Genomic DNA, 20000 nt, shown 5'->3' with positions numbered 1-20000 from the left:
ATTTATGCATTTGTATAATCTGAGAAGTAAATAAATGCCCATACTGACAAAATTAATGTATAGGTATAGGTAAGATGAGAGTAAGAGGAGTTATGTTAGGTTTTATACTATTTTCAGATACAAATTATAGCCATATGTACACACACACACACACACACATATATATATATATATATATATATATATATATATATATATATATATATATATAGACACATACATAAATAAATTAAATATTTAATAGCAAACTTCAATAATGAGCTGGAGGAGGGTTACAAATGGTATTAAGTATCTTCACAGAAACCCAGCTTGAATCCCCCACCCCCAATTGGCTGTGCTTTTTGTACTGTAACTAGTGCTGATGGCAGATAAAGGCTAAAAGTATGTGCTAATAACTTGTGTTTCGTGTTGTACATGGACCTGTTTGTACACATTTAAAGATCATCACTTGTGATTGTTCTTCTCTCACATTTAATGAGATTACTTGCTAAAGTTCAGGCTGATGTTTACACAAATTTTATTTATTTATTTGTTTGTTTGTTTATTTATTTATTTATTTTATTTATTTTGATTTTATGTTGCTCAGGCAGTACATAATATATGCAGACTTTTAGTAGCAGTCTTCCCTGCTGGTAGATATAACACAGTCAGAAAAATGAAATTTTGATTATGGTATATCTTTTCCACAGAGAAGCTCATTGCTAATTGGTTTCCTAGCATTTCCTACATTCCACTATAACAGATTTTGGTTATTATATGTATTCCTGCCTGGATTCCAACACATTTTTGTTTCACAGAGTTTCATGCATTTTCAGCTTACCATAGAAAACCCTGATAGAATCATAAGAAGTTACTTAGCTAATGTCAAAAGAACCTTTTTAAGCCTAGCCATTCATACCCCAGTTTTCATAATTATCATTGCCCTAGGACTAGAATGACTTTGGTATATAGGATCATTGGAGGTTACTAGGCTATCAACCCAAAGGTCATTTCAAGTCTAGCCATTTCATCCCAATTTAATACCAGAGATATTCTGGTCAATATCCAGGGATTGTATTTAGTACTGATACCCATGTCCAGGAGGGTTGTGGGCAATATCTCCAGTAAGAATTTATGGCACCCCATCCACTCATCCATGGCCCTTTTGCAGAGTGTCATTGAGGTGCTCTGCTTCACATGAATTGGCAGCCTATTCCAAAGATGTGGCAGTCCCTGGGAGACAAATATGTCCATTCAGTATATCATATTCATGTCTCAGGCCATACTTATGTCCCTGAAAGAGGTAGCTCTAGTCCCGTTTGATTTATGAATGTGCAGCCAGTTCATTAGATATGTGTCAGAAGTCACTCTGTAAGCCAGGCATAAGTCTCCCCTAAGAAGTCTATACGATACAGAGTATAGCATCTGGAGCATTTCTCCCCGGGCCTCCACTGAAAATTGTCTTTGTTCCAAGTTGGACTTTCCCGGTTAACAAATGTTAAATAAATAAAATAAAATAAATAAATAAATAGTGACAGGGACTTTAGTCAGACTGTGTAAGATCCCTTGATCTTGTTTGTTAGAAATCTCTGCGGTCTCTCCAATTGCTGCATGTGCTTTGTGCAGTACATGCCAACAGGGGTGTTAGACTTAATTATGGGCCTGAATAATGACGAGTACAGGGAGGTTGTAACCTCCTTTGCTCTGGAGGTGATACCTTTGCTACTCAAGTGTGCTATGTAGAAAGCCTTCCTTACTACATTATAGTAGACATATGGTTACCATCTCAGAATGAGTCCTGCAGCTGTCTAACGAGACACAGCTTGTTGTTACCATCCCAGAGTGAGTCCTGCAGCTGTCTAACGGGGCACAGCTTGTTGTTACCATCCCAGAGTGAGTCCTGTAGTTGTCTAACGAGGCACAGCTTGTTGTTACCATCCCAGAGTGAGTCCTGCAGCTTTCTAACAAGGCACAGCTTGTTGTTACCATCCCACAGTAAGTCCTGCAGCTGTCTAATGAGACACATCTTGTTACCATCCCAGAGTGAGTCCTGCAGCTTTCTAACAAAGCACAGCTTGTTGTTACCGTCCCAGAGTGAGTCCTGCAGCTGTCTAATGAGGCACTGCTTGTTGTTACCATCCCAGAGTGAGTCCTGCAGCTGTCTAACGAGGCACAGCTTGTTAATGCCATCCCAGAGTGAGTCCTGCAGCTGTCTAACGAGGCACAGCTTGTTGTTACCATCCCAGAGTGAGTCCTGCAGTAAACCCGAGTAAAATTAATGGGATATCATTTTCACCTAGATTTCACTTTAATTGTAGGTCAGTGAGAGTAGTATACATATTGGGATGTTCATGCAATAATATTTGGTATATAGGACAGACTAAAAGAATGGTTCGAGTCCGTATACTAGAACATTTAAGGGATATAAAAAATAAAAGTGAATTTAGTCCTGTGGCTAAACATTTTTTGGAACATCATGGTGGTTGCTCTAATAGCTTAAGATTTTGTATCCTAGGTAAGCCATTTTATTCTGAAGGTGGAGAAATGTTCATTCAAAAGTTATTAGAATTGGAAACAAAAATGATTCTTAAATATAACACTTTGAAACCGGGTGGATTAAATTTGGAACTAAGTATTTAATGCTGTAATGAATCAATATTCATATAGTATAGTGTCCTTGATATAGAATTATTTATTTATTATTTGTAGAATTTCTTTTAACAATGTATTTATGTAGTAATGTATTTATTATTTAATATGATTGAAGTAATATTTTTTGTTGGTACTGACTATTTCTATCTTGTATAATAATATATTTGAAAAAATATTTCTTTAAAAAATATTTCTTGAAATATATTTTAAAATATATTTAAACATCTTTATATATTTCAAAAGGGATATTATTAAGTGGAATGAAATGTTATTTTCACTTGAAATCCTTGAAAGTGTTACTTTTTATGTTACTTTTTATGTAACTGTGAAAGTCCCTTTAAATGCATGAATTCATTCTAAATGATTATCTCAGAAAGCTGTGTTAATTAATTAACTAATTATATCATTAAGAAAATGTATATTTATACTGTGAGAATATGTAGTGTTTTTGTGATCCTTTGAAGGCGAAAGGCCGAGGTACCAGATCCGAAATAAAGAGCTGGTTTTTGGACTTTGGACTACGTTTGTGTCTTTTCCTTCCTGAACTGTTTGGTGTATGTGAAGTTGCTGTTGGTCCGAGACAACTACCAGTACCATGACACAGGCAAGTGGAGCTTCGGGGCAGAACTACATGCCAGGAGCCTTTCATTTTGCTGAGATGGTCAACGAACGTGAGAGAAAATTTGTGAATGTGGATTTATGGAACATTGGTGGTAATAGTCAGATGGATGATCGTTTTTTTGCCTTGGACAAACTCATGACTAAAGAGATTGCTTTATTTCTCGACACTTGTTTGTTGGAGAAATATATAAGTTTGAATTTGACGCCCAGAGGACTACGTATTGACAAACTGCCTGCCACAGCTTTCTCCGAAGATGAGCATGATCTGTTAGATGAGTGGAAGCAAGCGGCACTCGAGTGTACTACCAAATGGCTCCGTATTCTAGTGAAACGGAACCAAAGGCTACACGATAAGCTTAAAAGTGACATTATGCACCTACAGGACGAGGTGGTGGAGGAGTCCTGTTTTAAGGTGCAATTCACTAAAATTAAGGAAAAGGTGTCTAAATTAGAGAATGACATCTTACAACGGAAGAGAAATAAGCTGTTACGTGACCTGAAAGATTATGAAACGGGTGTACTCTTCTCCTGGCAACGTGAAAAAATGCGTAGCAGGTCAAAGGTGAGAAGAAATTCTTCTAGGCAGCGGAGTGTGTCTACATCATCGGGAGAGCGTGAAAAAGGTACTTTTGGTCCTAAAAATGTTACTTTTGCAGAATTTACCGGCAATGGGAATACTGAGACTGAAAGTACTAACGGCGGAGTGAATTCCTCTAAAAGTGACAGTTCCTTTCAGGGTAGTAAATCGGGCCGTGGGAGAAACGGCCGAAAGGGAAGGAACCGCTTTAAAGATTAGTAATGTGAGTTTGCCTAATGAACGATGTCTCTGTTTGGTTAATTTATCTGATTTAACTCTGAGTGAGGATATGGAATCATTATTATTGAAAGGCAGTAAATTTGTGCCTACTTTTTTTCCCTCACTTGGGGATTTATATATGGAGTTAAAAAGCTTTTTAAGAAAGCTGTATTTAAAAGTTTATTTTTCTAATACTAATGACACTAGTCATATGGGAAGTTGTAGTATTGATGAAAATGATGAAGTTGATGCTGACATGGATTTGTTGAATCTGTCTATATATGATTATGAAAATATGGATTGTTGTCCTTTAGATGAAGATGCATCAGGTTTAGATAACAATGATGACTGTATGGAAAATTTCTTCACAGGCTATGGAAAACTATTGTTACCAAAATTTGCCTCTAGTAATAGATTTATGCCTAATATAAAAGTTCCAGTGATTGCCATGTTGTTTAAGATTGTATTTAGGAATTGACGCTATTAATGAAAAGTTTAATGACCGTGAAAAACAATACAATCTAGTGAAAATGAATGGAATGCCTTAAAAGCTTAATAAATGTAAAAAGGAATTTATTTTAAAAGTGCAGACAAAGGGGCAACTGGGTCATTACAAATAGAACTTTTTACTGTGAAATGGTATATGATTTATTACATAATGAAGATGAATACAAAAAACTAGTTAAAAATCCTATAATTGGATTTAATGCTGACCTATTGAACCTGCTGGAAAGAGGGGAACACTTGGGGTTTTTTTAGTAATAGTGATCTGTAAGCTATACATTAAAAACCCTTTAACACCTATGTTTTATGTTCTACCTAAGGTACACAAAAATTTAACTAAACCCCCTGGCAGGCCAATAGTATCTGGTATTGGTGCATTTTTAAGTAATGTCAACTTATTTCTTGATTTTCATCTTAAGAAACATCTAGGTAAAGTGATGGCACATATTTCTAACACCCAAGATTTATTGAATGAACTTTCTCATATTAAATGGTGTAATGATTACTATTGGGTGACAATCGATGTGAAATCCCTATATACCAATATTAACAGAAAGTGGGGACTGGATGCAGTTTTTGAGATGTTAGGTGATGGACCCAGAACAATGTTTTTGATTCAGTTATTGGAATTTAGTCTCACTCACAACTACTTTTGTTTTAACAATGATTTCTTTTTGCAGTTAAAGGGAACGGCTATGGGGGCTGCTTTCGCACCCTCATATGCCATTATTTATATGGGTTATTTTGAGAAATTATTTATTTACCCTAGTTCCTTTTATAAAAAGAATGTTGTTACTTATAAGCGTTATATTGACGATCTCTTTTTAATTTGTAGGGGTGATATTGTGGAATTTTTTGAATTTTTTGATATGCTAAATGGGAATAACCATGGGTTGATTTTTTCCTTTGAATCCAGTAGGGAAGAGATAAACTTTCTGGATATAACATTATATCAGAATGAAGGAAATATTGGTTACAGGCCATTTAGGAAAAATACTTCTGTTAATATGTTTCTTCATGCTGACAGCATGCACCCTGGACATCTTATACGCTCACTACCTCTAGGAGAGTTTAAAAGGATATCTGACCATACGAGTAATTTAAGTGAAAGAAATAAAGAGTTAAATAAGGTTGAATTAAGATTGAGTGAGAGAGGCTATAATATGGACAATTTGAGGATGATTAAAAATAAAGTTCTGGGGGTCACTGATATTAAATATCGGGTAATTGATAAAAGCTCTGCCAATATAGACCATGATTATGATAGCTATAGGAAAAACACTAATGGGATGGGGGAAGAAGAAGAAAATTATTTTATGTGACCAAGTTCTCTCCTCTGTCGGGTGAGGTTGAAAAATTGAAAAAAAATATTGGTACCTCATTATTGATGATGAGAATATAGGTCATCTTTTTCCGAAACATATAACATTCTCTTATAAGAGGGGGAAAAATTTAAAAGAATTATTGAACTTTAATTTTGTGAAAGGAGATGAGGATTTAGGTCTTCCGGTAGGCACACATCCCTGTGGTCACTGTAGCATCTGTACAAAGGTTATAAACCCGAGTAAAATTAATGGGATATCATTTTCACCTAGATTTCACTTTAATTGTAGGTCAGTGGGAGTAGTATACATATTGGGATGTTCATGCAATAATATTTGGTATATAGGACAGACTAAAAGAATGGTTCGAGTCCGTATACTAGAACATTTAAGGGATATAAAAAATAAAAGTGAATTTAGTCCTGTGGCTAAACATTTTTTGGAACATCATGGTGGTTGCTCTAATAGCTTAAGATTTTGTATCCTAGGTAAGCCATTTTATTCTGAAGGTGGAGAAATGTTCATTCAAAAGTTATTAGAATTGGAAACAAAAATGATTCTTAAATATAACACTTTGAAACCGGGTGGATTAAATTTGGAACTAAGTATTTAATGCTGTAATGAATCAATATTCATATAGTATAGTGTCCTTGATATAGAATTATTTATTTGTTATTTGTAGAATTTCTTTTAACAATGTATTTATGTAGTAATGTATTTATTATTTAATATGATTGAAGTAATATTTTTTGTTGGTACTGACTATTTCTATCTTGTATAATAATATATTTGAAAAAATATTTCTTTAAAAAATATTTCTTGAAATATATTTTAAAATATATTTAAACATCTCTATATATTTCAAAAGGGATATTATTAAGTGGAATGAAATGTTATTTTCACTTGAAATCCTTGAAAGTGTTACTTTTTATGTTACTTTTTATGTAACTGTGAATGTCCCTTTAAATGCATGAATTAATTCTAAATGATTATCTCAGAAAGCTGTGTTAATTAATTAACTAATTATATCATTAAGAAAATGTATATTTATACTGTGAGAATATGTAGTGTTTTTGTGATCCTTTGAAGGCGAAAGGCCGAGGTACCAGATCCGAAATAAAGAGCTGGTTTTTGGACTTTGGACTACGTTTGTGTCTTATCCTTCCTGAACTGTTTGGTGTATATGGTAGTTAAAAGTTAAGGGAGTAATCTACTTTTGATCCCAGATACCTTGCCACTTCATTGGTACATAGGGTATTGTTAATTTGATACACGGCTGGCCTTAGGCATAGGCGAACTAGGCGACCGCCTAGGACGCCGTAAAGGCCAGCCTCTTAAAGGGCGCAGTTTTTATTTATTTTAATTAACAAAGTTTGTGCTCTTCTCGGCACCCTGCTGAAGTGTAACCGTAAGCCGGAACTATGGGGGAGGGAGGTCACCGTCCTCCCACTTACTAGGACAGTTTTAAAAAAAAGTTATTTCATGGGTCGAGAGTCTGCTGTAAGAAGGAATGGTATGTTACGTTTTAGGGATGGGCATGGGTGCCGCCGCGCCGGAACCATACAGCTGCAAAAGACCTGTAACAAAACAGACACATGCGCCAAATTTAAATATGAAAGTGTGCCCTTCATCATTACTGCTTGCCAAACTCAAAAGGCATGAACATTACTTTTGCTTTTTGTTTTTCGGTATTTCAAAATTTGATGTTACAAAGTTTCAGTAAATTGGAATTTCAGCTTTCTCATCTCAGTCTTGTGTTGTTTGATTACAGGATTTGAAATTAGACCCGCCTTAACACAACATTTGGTAATAGCATTTACATCTATGAAGTGATTAAATGGACAACAGTTTAACAACAGGTCATGTTCATTGATTATGCTTTCAGTATATTTGCTTTATAAAGTTTGATGAGAGGTCCTTTAACTACATTCTTGGATGTATGGTTTGATGAAAAAAAATTGATGAGAGCAAGGTTTATTTTATTAATAATTTGAATTTGATGTTCCTGCTGTACAATGTTAATAACCGACCAGGATCACAGTTGAAATCATTAGGCCCTTCTACAGCAACCCTGAGGCTTATACATCATATTTGTGAACCTTAAGACTGCATTTTTTTTAAATTTCCAGCCTTTGTTCTAGTCTAGTTTTAAATGGCAGGTTATCCCATCTACCTACTCTATAGTGGAAGAAGTTCCTATCTGCTATTGTATTCACGACCTCTAAATGTAATCTTTTTATTATTTTGAGTGTCAGCAGCTCCATTCCTAATGTACTCCCAATTTGTTCATTATTTAAACACTCATGTTAAATCTCTATAGGACCTGTACTATGCTGAGTATAACTTCACCCTTCTTAATCTTATCTCATAACATATGTTTATTAGACTTTGGATTCTCCTTTGAAAAGAGCACGCACATTTCCTATTTCATTTAGTTTAGTTTAATGCCAGTGTACATACAAAAACTATTTCCATACTAATAGCTTTAAAACTTGAAACCATAACCTTTTCCCTCTGGAAGAAATTACTCTAAATATAGTTCTCATTGCCACTGAACATTACTGGCTTTTTCTGTCATGGAGCAACATGGAATTAGTATATGTATGAATCAGGGGAAGTTTTAGGGATCGAAAATTTGAGTTTGATCATTTGCAGTTCATTGTTCATTGTTGTGACATTTTCTTGAAATGCCATACACCCACATGTACATATTATGCTTGGATACTTATTGTCCAGCATTTGCATTGACAACCATGAGATTTAACTTTTGTTTCCCCTTTATTATTATGTGCTTTTTTCTATAGTTGGAAGTGACAGTATCTAGGTGAAGCAAAGCTATGCTAAAATACATGTTTTTCTTCATGGTCATGTAGCATTAAGGTGCAATTGCATTTTACAAGCAATACTTTTGAATAAAATACATTGCAATAATGTTTCTTATTGGCATTGAAACTCATAGCAAAACAGAACAAATATCATTGAGAGAAACTAAATGTAAGCTAGGAAGTGACAAAGGATTCAGCTGCTGTGCACACGTTTCTCTGGCTACTATTAGTGACATCAAAATTGTGAAAGCATGCTGACAACTAGCTAACTTGTTATCAGCTTTGCAAATTAAGTCAACAGTTTGGCTTTGATTTTTGTCAGACATCAAATTCGAGTGTGTCAGCAAAACTGCAAATGCTCATAAAAGCAAACACAAACAAAATAATCATTTTACATAGATCTATAAAATGATCGAACATCAAAAAAACAGAAATCTATTTTTTTGCAGGGTGGCTCCATCCCCCACTAATTATATGTACTAACTCCAAGATGATCAGAAATAGCAGGGGTAAGAGCAAATTCCCTTAACCCAAAGCAAGACGATGCAATGCAAAAGGCAGCCAGCAGAAATTCCATTTAACAGACCCACACACACACACACACACACACACATATATATATATACACACACACACACACACACACACACATATATATATATATATATATATATATATATATATATATATGTATGTATATATGGGTTATGTTGGTTTGGTTAACATCTGTTTAATCGACTGCATTTGATCAATTATTCAGACAGTTGACAAGATCGAAAATCCCTGGTTAGGGTAATATTCCCTTTCCCTGCAACTGTGCAATGTAAGAGTTAGTATATATAATAAAGTTGTATGCACCAATGTTCTTCCTCAATGCATGCGTAGTAGGTAGTCAAAGTTTTGGTTTTTGACATACAGTGGTTTACCTTCAGGATGTCAATGTACATGTTAGTTGACTAACTGAAGGTAAATCTTACATATATATATATATATATATATATATATATATATTTTTTTTTTTTTTTTTTTAACCAGCTTAACAAGAAAACATCAGATTATACAATATTACTGTATGCACTCCTAATAGATTATCAAACAGAAATAAAATAAAATATAACACATATTGCTGTACAGCCAGGCAATGATGGAGAAGCTGGTAAATATTTTAATATCTAAGCAGCATACTGTACATTGCAGAAGAAATGCCATTTAGTCTCTTAGAGTCCAAAACTATACTGTTGCACTGCTGCTGAGATATTTTAAGAGAAGAAAGAAGAAAAGTGCAGCAGGAGGCATTCCAAGGTGTTGATTGGTGCTCTGTAGGGCCCCATGAATGTTTTTGTGTGCATTTTCTAATGGAACTCATTTCTCCCTTTACCTTAGGTACTTTAAATCTAGCTAGATGTGTCTACAGCAAGGTAAAATATGGTACAGAAGGTATGCATTCAGAAGCCTGTCTATCTGTTTGTCTGTTCATCTTCCAAGATAGGTAGGACTGCTTTATATTCATGACAAGGCCATAGATGATTAATATGAACCCATTTAAGTAAACCTTCATCAGTGCTTTTTATCTATATTTCTATTTGCTAGGTCATTGGGGAAATCCTATATCTTATTAAGAGTGGCCCATCCCAGTTTAGCAGGAATGTGTGTTTTATGTTTTTCCCTGCTGTAGTTAAAATAGAATACCTTGCTACTTATTTGGTATTAAATTGGGCTGGCCTTTCAATCGTAATAGATTTTGTACACATGCACAATCTTTTTCAAATTAGTATAGGGCAAAGGCTTGTTTTAAGTGCGCTCTTAGATGGCTCACATTATCATGGGCAGTGGTGGCATGTGCCAGCCTTTAATCCTCTGAAATATACAGAGAATGCAAAAGCACCACCATTCTCCTACCAGTCATCATCTCAGAAGGCAAAACCCTTGTGGATTTATTAGGAGTGGTATGCATGGCCGTTAATACTTACTCAGGGTAATATTGAATTGGACTGCTGTTTGTACAGCTACATATACAGATGTGAATTCAGCAGACTGACTAGTTTTGTGTCCAATGTGGTACTTGACAGGAAGGCACGGTTTGTCTACTGACAAGAAGGCATGACTTCTCTGCTGACAGAAGGCAAGGTTTGTCTGAATGCCGTACTGCTCCAGGCCACATCATTTGTTTCCATCCTGACTAAAATAGCAGCATCAGTATAAGTCTTCAGAAAGTCTTTGCACACATTTTCATCATAATGGTAGTGTCTGTTTTGTGGCCTAATAAGGTCTAGTGCTGAGTCCTACTGAAGAGGTTGACAAGGCTCTTCAGATTCTCTGCAGACATAATCTACAGATCTACCAGTTCTTGGGCAATTGAGCTCTTTTTGTTTTTTGGGTATATTTTATTTCCAAAATGTTGTTCTTGGGAGGTTAAAGTCCAGGTCAAAATTCTGCTACTAAACATGTTACCCTCCATTAGTTTTGGCTTCCCAGAAGGGCAGTGGGTTGATGTTAAGTCTGTACCATAAAGTTTTTGTCACAAATATAGTTTTTAAATCTCTGTATTGCCCATATGGTAGAAAAGAGAGCCCTTTCACACTCAGAAAACTTTTTATTTACCCCACTCAGGGTCTTGCTGGCATATGCTACAACACAGTGATCAGAATCATGCCTTTGATATAGGCCAGCACTGATACTACTGTCAGTATACCCTATGTCTAGATAGAAGTCCTTGTCCAGCTGTGGATATGCCAGGCATGTGGCCTGACTCAAGATATCCTTTAAAGCTTTCATGGCTTTTTCTTGTTCTTTCCCTCATACCCAGGTTTCTGAGTTTTTCAGCAGCTTGGTAAGGGGATATGCTACTTTTACATTGTCCTGAATAAACTGTCTTGAGTAATTACATATATCTAGAAGGCTTCTTAGTCTCATCTGTTTTTTTGGAGGGTAGATTCATTGGCTAGCCTATATATTGTTGTTTTGAATGCATAAGCCATATGGCCCAATTTCATACTCTAGATACTTGCTCTTGTTTCAGAACCACAATCCTTTTGTGGGGGGACACTTTGGCCTCAGCATTATTTTGCTGGTTTAACACATAGGTCACTATAGCAATAGGGTCACTTTTGATTAGTTCATCCTCTTAAATCAGATTTCCTCTACTTTCTGTATCAGGCATGGTCATGTACAGGAAGACACTGAAATCTGCAGCTGAGTTCAGTCTTAGAAATGACACCTATTCCAAGGGTACTGTTTTCGACCAAAGGAGAAAGCCAGTTTGTAGGAGTCTTGGGGATGGACCTTGAGGGTCCAGAATCCATATGAGATATCCATTGCAGTAAAGTGTTTTGCATTCTCAACCCTAGTCAAGCATTGATCCATAGGCTTCTATTTTCTGAAGACATTAATTTTATAGTAAAGGATGTGTGAAGGAGCAACAGACAAAGCAGGTTTATTAAAGGAAATTTCCATCTTCACTTGCAGTTTAAACTACATTACAAGGTATCCTTTCTTCTGTGCATTTAAATAATTAAACAAAATGACTGGACTGGCTTTCTTGGGGAGGTACCGACCTGTAGGCATGGCTCATAGGGGTGTTAAATGAATATGACATGGGTGGGGCTTAAAGGGTGCCAGAGCACTACTTCGCCTAGGGCACCATATCAGCTAAGGCCGGCTCTGATTTGATAGAGTGTGTGATGACATGAGGTGCTGCCATTTGTGCAAGGGAGAGAAGGGCAAAGTATGTGTAACATATGCTAGCATAATGAGCTGGAGTTATGTAAATAACTTTATGTCATTTGACTTTCACACTGACTTTTTCAGATGCGTGCATTAAAAATGCATCAGCAGTGTGTCTTGCTGGACAGGGAGGGGATATACAAGAATTCTAGACAGTGTTAGATTTAACTAACCTCAGTCCAGTTAATTTTGAAATTGTTTTATAACTTTCAGATGCTACATCAAATCTTAACAAAGCTCTGGGTATGCCATGTAACAGAGTCAGGTGACATAATATGATGTTGCTCTGCAATGATTTCTCTAGATAGTTGTGAGTGATAGCTCAGAACTCTCACAGCAGCAGTAACCATGGAAACTAAGAGGGAAAGATCTCTCACAGATATCTCACACATTCTCAGAGAGTTACCTCAGGCATTCACAGAGTGACATCTCCACCATTCACAAAGGGAGAGACACTTCATCTTGCCTTTGGAGTAATCAACTCAGCATTTATCTTCTTGCCTTGCTTTAGTGAGTAATCAGGGACCAGTAATTCCTTACCTTAGTCAGGGAATATAGTGAAATTAGTTGAGCATTGTTTTCTATATCTGTGAGACCTATCCAACTGTGTTATTTTGCTTATCTTTCCTGTGATGAAAAGTCTGGTGTTTGTTGTAATGAAGTATTCTATTATTTATTATTAAATATTTTCATTACCATTCACTGTGGCTGGTCCTTTAGAGAATACTTTTAACAACTTGAGAGTACTTATGTTTATTTTAGTGATACTCTGGCAGTCCTGAAAACCTTGCTGCTTTGGTCATACCCTGCCATTGGTATTAACTGTACACAGTATAATTGTGCACCCTTACAGGAGCCATTGTGTAGCTGACTGGTGGCAACAGTTACCCTTGAAGTTTAGGCAAAAGACGACACAGCTGATAAATATGTGCCATTCTTTCCCATGTGTGTGTGTGTGTGTGAAAAGTAAATATAAAAAGTGTGTGTGTCTGTCAGCTACTGGGACCAGAGACACAGTGCTCAAAGATGTCAGAGCAGAGTTGTTAGGGGGTTGGGAGAGAGAAAGTGAGTCCATCCCCACAGATGGAGTGTGTTCCCTGTCTGCTGTTAAGGGAAATTGTGTTTACTGTGGTGAGCTGTGTTTGGCAATACTGGGTATAATTACCCTTGCTCCTGTTGGCCATTCCTCACTGGTGCTAGTAGTGGGGATTGATGCTCCTTGATTAATGGCCCAAAGTAAGGATGCTGTCACAGTGTGAAGGGTCATTATTTTTACTGAAGGGAATGATAATAAACTCTTTTGCATTCATTTAGCAACCGTAACTAAGACAGCTGTCAGTGGTCTGTGTAAGACCCTCCTGAAGTACATTGACATCATTTGGGGATTCAATAATTGCACTCACACTCAGTTTGCTGTCATCCACAAGTGTGGTCAGCAACAGCCCCTTAGTTTTGGCCTGAACTGAGAAGTATATAACAAACAGTAAGGGTCTCAGCACTGACCCTTGTGGCACCCCGCTGGTGACAGGTTTGTTGGTTGATGTACAGTCACCCACTTTGAAAGTGTGTGACCCATTTGTGACCAGTTTGCAACCCATCTTACAGCAAAGGGGTTCACATTCAGTTTGCTACATTTATTGGTAATGCCTAGTGTGAGATTGTGTCAAAGGCCTTTGCCAAGTTGGGTTATGCCGTGTCCACAGATTTGCCCTCATCAATGGTCCTGGTCACATGTTCGAAGAAATCCTCCAGGTTTAACAGGCAGAGTCTGCACTTCATGAAGCTGAACTGGGTCAGATTCAGGGTTTGGAGGTCACCTATGTCTTTATTTATGAGGTCCATGATGATACATCTATGGCCTTACAGTTGAGGCTGGTCAGACTTATGGGTCTATAATTCCCCTGGGTCTGTTGCTAAGCCATCTTTGTGTAGGAGAATAACTGTCACTATTCCCCATTCAGCAGGAGCAAAGCCTGTGGTTAGGCTATGATTAAATAGGGTACTTAATGGAGATGCTAATTCATATTTGTGTTTTTTTAGAAAACAGCCTTGGGATGCCATCTGGTGCCATAGATGCTGTGTTTTTTTTTTGCCTTAGACAAGGCTTTAATGATGTGCTCTTCAGATATGTAGGGTGGGGGGAAGTTGGGAGCAAGGTTTGTGATAAGTCTGGAGGGAAAAGAGGAGTGAAATTTTCATCAAATGTGCCCAATAGCAGCCTTGCTATCACTGTGGGATCAGTGTGTGTGATACCATTAGTCAAATACTTGGCACACTCTTTGCTCTTACTTTTTAGTCTACAAACATAGCTGTAAAAGCCCTTATGGGTATCCTTGGTTGTGACTGCTAAGTTTTTCCCAAAGGTACCCTTAGAGGATTTGACATGTCATATTTGCCTGTTGAGGCTGAGGAGATGCTTTTCCATTGTTGGGACCTTGCCTTAGTTTTCCTAGACAGCAATTTTTGCTTTAGTTATAAATTTAGTTAAGATGGATGTCCACCATGGTGGCTTGTTTTTTTTCTTGGGGCTTCGGCTTTGATTCTGTCTGGAACAGCCAAGCCTATACACTTATACAAGTGATTGTACAGGGTTTCAGTGTAAGCTTTGGTGTAGTTGCCACTTCTAGCTGGGGGTGGGGTTTGGAATGCATTTATACCTTTCCATAGGAGGGTATAGTTTGCCTTATAGATTCATAGTTTCATAGGTAGGTACTAGGCTATTGGCCCTAGGGCCTATATAAGCCTAGCCAAAGGTACCCTGGCTTTCGCCACCCAAGAAAATTATTTTCCAGAGCCACAGAAGTGATCCCTGGGGTGAATTTCCTATCTCCCATCCAATTATCAAGATTTTTCTTGAAGAGTGCTAATGAGGAGCTTTGTTTGATATAGATAGGTAGTTTGTTCCAGAGTATGTGAAGTCTCTGGGACAGGAATCTATCCCTCCAGCATGTTCTGTTTATTGTGGTGATGAGGTTTAGGTCCCTAGAGCATGTAGCTCATAGGGATTGGGATTTCTTTAAGTGGAGCATGTCTAAAAGCTCTGGGTTTGACATAAGCTGTGTTAAGCAGAGATCCCCTCTGAGTAGGCGATATGCAACAGAGTAAAGCTGCAGTTTTTTGAGACGGTCTGCATAGGGCAACTCTTTGAGGCCGGTAATCCTCTTTGTGAGGTATTTCTGTGGCCTTTCCAGTTGTTGTAGATGTCTTGTGAGGTACACACCAAAAGGGGCATTGTACTCTATAATGGGTCTAATGAGTGACGAGTAGAGAGGAACAATGACCTCTTTTTTCCTGGATGAGAAACCTTTTGTGATGAGGTATGCCACATAGAAGGATTTCCTGAGTACTGTGGCGATGTGATTATTAAAGGAGTGACTACTGTCCACCTGTGTCCCAAGGTCTCTTATCACACTTTCGGTGTTAAGTAGACTACCACCTATGTGGTAGTTCATGGGTACTGAGTTTCTACCAAAAGGAATGACAATGCACTTTTTGGCATTGAGCTTGAGGCCATGGCTTTGACACCAGGCATCTGTCTCAGTAAGGCCCTTTTGTAGAATGTCCACATCTTTTGGAGTTTTGATTATGGCTCCTAGTTTGCAGTAATCTGCAAACTGCATTAGCCAAAGACCTTCTGTGTTAGCCTGTACTTCAGAGAAGTAGATACCAAACAGGAGAGGACCCAGGACTGAACCCTGTGGTACTCCACTTGTCACTGGTCTAAAGCTGGATTTGGAGTCTGCTACTTTCACAGTGTGGGTTCTGTCAGTGAACCAGTTGGCAACCCATCTTGTGACATAGGGATTTATACCTAGTTTAGTGAGTTTATTTATAATTCCAGAGTGGGGGATGGCATCAAAAGTCTTGGCGAGATCTAGAAAGGCTGTGTGAACCACCTTACCCTCATCTACGGCTTTGGTGACTGCTTCAAAGAAGTCTATTAGGTTTAGGAGACATGATCTGCCTTTTACAAACCCGAACTGGGTGGGGTCCTGAGTTTGGAGATTACCAATGTCATTGTTTATAAGTTCCATGATGATACACTCCATAGCCTTGCAGACCAGGCTCGTTAGGCTAATGAGGCAGCAGTTTCCGGGGTCTGTGGTGGCTCCCCCTTTGTGGAGTGGGATAACTGTCACTGTGCGCCATTCAGTGGGCACATAGCCTGAGATGAGGCTATGACTGAACATGGTACTTAGGTGGGGTGCCAGTTCATTCTGTAGTTCATGTAGAACACAGCCTGGGATGTCATCAGGTCCCATGGATGCTGTGTTCTTGGCTTTGGATAGTGTGTTTTTTACCTGTGCAGCCGTGATTACAGGAATTTGCATTCTTCTGGTATAGAGATGGGCCCTTTAGGGGATGACAGAGGGGTAAAGTTAGCACTGAATCTATCAGCCAGGATGTTGGCAATATCCGTTGGTTCTGTATATTTAGTGCCATTGTGCTGTAACTCAGAGCAGATCTGAGTGTTGCCATTGAGATTCTTGACATAACTATAGAATGCTTTGTGGTTGTCTTTAGAGTCAGCGGCGATTTTGTTTTCATAACTAGCTTTGGAGGATTTTATGAGGGATCTCAGCTTCTTACTGAAGCTGACAAGGGAGTTTCTCCAATCATGGGATTTTACTCTTTTTTGCAACAGATTCTTTCTTCTGTTGTAGAGTTTGTTTATGGCAGGGGACCACCAGATTGACTTCCTTATTTTGGAGGATAGCATCTTGGTTCTGTTAGGGATTGCATGATCCATGCACTCATGTAAATGCTTATAAAGTGCATTTGTGTAGGATTCAGCAGTCATACCTCTATTGTCCATCAGCATGGGTGTCGTGAAGTTTGCCACTTCTGTCTTAAGAAGCGTGAAGTTGGCTTTGGAGAAAATTTTTACTATGGTTTCCCTAATGGGGGGTGGGGGAGGGCTGTGGATGTCTAGGGTGATTAGCTTATGGTCGGATCTGACCAATGAGGAATTGACCTCTGGTATGGAGCACCGGTTGCCCATGTTGGTAATAACCAGGTCTAGGATATTGCTGCCCCTGGTGGGGGTGTGGATAAGTTGATCCATGGTATTGGAATTTATGAATTCCAGAAAACGTTGAGCACAAGAGTTGGTACATGAGTAGTTTTTCCAGTTAACGGTAGGGTAGTTGAAATCATCCGTTATTAGGGTGTTAGGTTGTACCCTAATATTTTCCAGTGTATTAAGAAATGAGGAGTGGGAATCCTGGGGCATGGTGGGGGATCTGTAGCAAGCTACAATTTGGATTGCGGTCTTGCCCAGAGTTAGTTGCATTTGGATAATCTCAGATGCATTATGCTGAGCAACTATCTTGGAGGTGTGGATATCCTTAATGAATATGGACATGCCTCCGCCTTTAGTGTTTCGGTCCAGGTTAGGTGGCCGAAAGGTGTGGTATGAATTATAGCCTGGTAATGCAGGGGTAATCTCTGGAGCCTTGAACCAGGTCTCTGTCACTGCACAGATGTCGATGTTCTCCATTTTAAGGAGTGCCTCGAGAGAGTGCATTTTGAGGTTTAGACTTCTAGCATTGAGTACCAATACCCTCAGATTCTTCTTGCCTGTAACTGTTAGGGTGGTGAATTTGTCATTTGAACCTTGCCTAAAAAAGGCACTATAGGGGTGGCTAGAGCCTTAGCCAGTATCCGGAATCCCAGGGGCGACAGGTGCAGGCCATCTCTGGCAAAGCATCATGGCTTGTCGATCATGTCATCCCAGGCAGACAGATACTGGATCCCCTTAGAATGATACCAGAAGCTTAGCCAATTTTTGAAGTCAATCATTTTGTCCTTGTACTGTGGTATCATTCTGGGTGATGGTAGGATGCTACTCAGGGCTAGGGTCATACCTGCCTGGGCTACAAGATCAGACAGCTCCTCCATGTCCCTTTTCATGTAGTCCAAGGAGGTAAGTTTTTTAGTCTGCCTTCACCATTTGTGAGTTGTGGTATTAGTGCCAATTTGAAGGAGACTGATTTATGGTCATATTTAAATAATGAAGGTCCGACAATTATGGTGGTGCATCTGTTTGTCATATTAGTAAGAACTAGCTCTAGTATGTTTGTTCCTCTTGTTGGGTTTTGAACAATGTGTTTCAAGGATTTGAGTTAACAAAGTCAAGGCATTTTTGTTCAAGTGAATTAAGGCTGGAGTTGGTTTCCCAGTTGATGGTGGGATAACTGAAATCTCCCATGATCAGAGTGTTTGGCTGTATTTGGATTGACTCAAATTTGGTCAGGTAGGACTCATGCGTATCATGATTCATGGAGGGGGATCTCTGGCTATGACTTGAATGGTGGTCTTACCCACAGTAATATGAACTTGTAGTAATTCCATGGAGGTGTCCAGTCTGTGCCTGTGCCTTAGGGTATCTACAAGCTGCTCCTGTCCATAAAAGGCGCAGGTGGCAAGCCAGGGGTGAATTACAATTTCCCATCTACTGGTCCAAATTACATTTGAATAGGATTAGAGAAGAGCGCTGTTTCATATGAATGGAGATGCTGTTCCAGAGAAGGGTAATCTGTGAGACAACATGTTTTGCTTATGTCACAGACAAGGTTTAAATCCTTAGATCAGGTAACTTTAATGCTGTTTATTTTCTGAATGTATAGTAGATTAATAAGGACTTGATGGGTGATTTCCTTGTAGGGTAAGCATAAATCTCCTCTCAGTAGTCTGTAGGAGACTCAATACAGGGTCAGGGTTTTGAAGTGGTCCACATAGGACATGTTATTTACACCCACTATTGTTTTAGTGAGGAACTTGTGTGGCCACTCTAGCTGTTGGCAAATACCTGGTTAGGTACATGCCAAAGGATGTACTGTACTCGATTTATTGGACTCATGAGAGCTGAGTATAGTAGGGCTATGATCTCCTTAGATCTGGATGCCCTGCCATTACTTATTGCACCAGACAGAATGATTTTCTCACCACCATGGCTCATGGTGATCAAAGTTCTGATTACTTCCAATAAGAGTTCCCAAGTCCCTTATCACTAGGACTACTCTAATCTTGAGAGAGTTATGAATGTTGTAATAGTGCATGGGGCAGTTGTGGGGTAAAATTTCTGTTTCCCATCCATATATGTAAGTTGCACTTGAAAATGGACAGGGATGAACTTTGTTTTATGTGGATGGGGAATCTTTTCCACAGCAGCAGTATCATCCTGGAATATACCTGTCCCTCCAAACTGTTCTATTAATGTTGCAGAAGAGGTTTGCTTGCCTGGGCAAAGTATTTGTGATGCCATTTGACTTACTGATGTGGCGTACATCCATTAGTAATATGTCAGAGGTTTAATTGTATGCCAGATACAGGTTACATCCTCAGAATCTGTAGGTTACCTAGTATAGCCATAGAGGTTTCAGTTGGTCCATGAAGAACCTGTTGTTTAGGCCTTGTATCTTTTCAGTAAGGTATCTTTGTGGGAGCTCCAGTTATTGCATGTGTCTAAACAGATACATGCCAACGGGGGATTATGTGCAATAATTGGCCCAATGAATGCTGAGTAAAGGGGGTCAATGACATCTCTAGATCTAGACACAATCCCTTCATTTATAA

This window comes from Protopterus annectens, chromosome 3.part1 (genome assembly GCF_019279795.1).
Source record: "Protopterus annectens isolate FY-2018-M chromosome 3.part1, PAN1.0, whole genome shotgun sequence".
Classification (NCBI taxonomy): Eukaryota; Metazoa; Chordata; order Ceratodontiformes; family Protopteridae; genus Protopterus; species Protopterus annectens.
This window is presented reverse-complemented; position numbering follows the sequence as displayed.